We start from the raw sequence: 1,451 nt of genomic DNA, 5'->3' as shown, positions 1-1,451 counted from the left end.
TGGCATGGTGATGGAGACACGATGACAGATTCCATTACGAAGAGATGTTTTAAAAACCATTAATGTGTGCCAAGCATCTAATTCAAGTTTACAGTTGGGAATAAAAAAAAAGAACAGGTTCCAATTTCCTCATTGTTAAGGAATTGCCCCTCCTGGCAGGGGAGGGGAGACCTTGGCGTATATACAGAATGGCTCCATGATCGCCTACCTGACTGGGCGCACAATGAATTAAGCTGAGCCATACTGATGTTTTTAATGCATGAGAACAGTTCTGATCTGGAATAGTAATGATCACCCCAGGAGCAGAATATGAATATTTAATGGACACTGTGCCTCAAGAGTTATGCTGGGAACTAGAATTACTCAAGTCCATTCGGCATAGCCTTTCAACCCAAGGAGTGAGAGATGGGCAGAGAGGAGAGTCTGAGGGTCAAGAAGTTTGCCTTGATCTTGGTAAAGGAGGTCAGAATTCCAAATTCAAGATTGCCACTTAACAATGAGCTTTCCTTTAGAGTAATGTTCTGGAGTCTGGGGGAAGGGATGCCAGCAAAGGGGATATTTGGGCAAGCGGGTATGCACAACAGTGGGGTTTTCTCTCTTGCCTGTGGAGGCAAAAATCCTTTTAATTGGGGGCAAAGTCGTCACTTCCTTGGTCATGGATAAGGTGGACAATGTGTGTGAGCCTGGAGAGCAAAGAATTAAACTCCTGTTGAAGCAGATAGAAAGGAATGATATCTGAGCTTCGTTACGGGGTGAAGAGAAAGCTCCAAGGAAGTATTTCTTAAATATACGTCCTTGCAGATGCTGAGGGCATCTTTGTGGACCCCCCCACCAAAGGATTTGCAAACCCTGGTTCAAGGCCAGGGGCACCAGGCTGCAAGGAGCCAAAAGCACCAGGAGAAGGAAGTGCGTGGATGAGGACAGTCAGAAGCACCAGAGACAGCCAAAGGACTCCTCATATGTTTCCACCCACATCCTTGTGAGCAGAGGATAGAGAGGGCGTGTGCCCCCCACGCAGGGAAACTGGGGTGGTGGGGGGAGAAGGTTAGCCTAGAGAGACCTGTTAAAAGCTCACTATTTCTTTCAGATGTGTTGATTGAATTTAAAAAAAATCTCGAGTAATTTATTTTCAATCCCAGGATCTGCTCATGTTTACTCCGATGTAAAAATGGTTTCAGATGACTAACATGCTAATCTGAGCTTGAAAAAGAGGTGCCATGCTTCTGATAGGATGATGCCTGCCTCCCTACCCCTGGGCTGTGTTCAACTTGAGGAACACGGACCTGGGGCCAGCTCTTGACAAAATCATTGCAAAGCGAGTTACTCCAAGCCCACTCCTGACTAAAGTCTTCTTTTTTCAGTCCTAACTCAAAACGGGCAAAGTAATCTAAGGGGAGTGTCCCCCTCCTTCCAGCTCTTCTACGCTGCCTCTGAAGAATTAATGGAAAGCA

The 1,451-nt window shown here is 46.1% G+C and overlaps 1 long non-coding RNA gene across 1 annotated transcript in view; it reads left to right on the top strand.

The window, feature by feature from the left end:
• The window catches only part of LOC125101026 (uncharacterized), a 31,389-nt gene extending 30,328 nt beyond the window's left edge, over positions 1 to 1,061 (top strand). Inside the window, exon 5 of the long non-coding RNA XR_007127733.1 lies at positions 802 to 1,061. This is a non-coding gene — a long non-coding RNA (uncharacterized LOC125101026). The remainder of the gene's footprint in view (positions 1 to 801) is intronic.
• Positions 1,062 to 1,451: the final 390 nt, after the last annotated feature.

Source organism: Lutra lutra, chromosome 5 (genome assembly GCF_902655055.1).
Source record: "Lutra lutra chromosome 5, mLutLut1.2, whole genome shotgun sequence".
Taxonomy (NCBI): Eukaryota; Metazoa; Chordata; class Mammalia; order Carnivora; family Mustelidae; genus Lutra; species Lutra lutra.
Note: the sequence above shows the minus strand (reverse complement) of the source record. Positions and strands in the feature narration are given on the sequence as shown.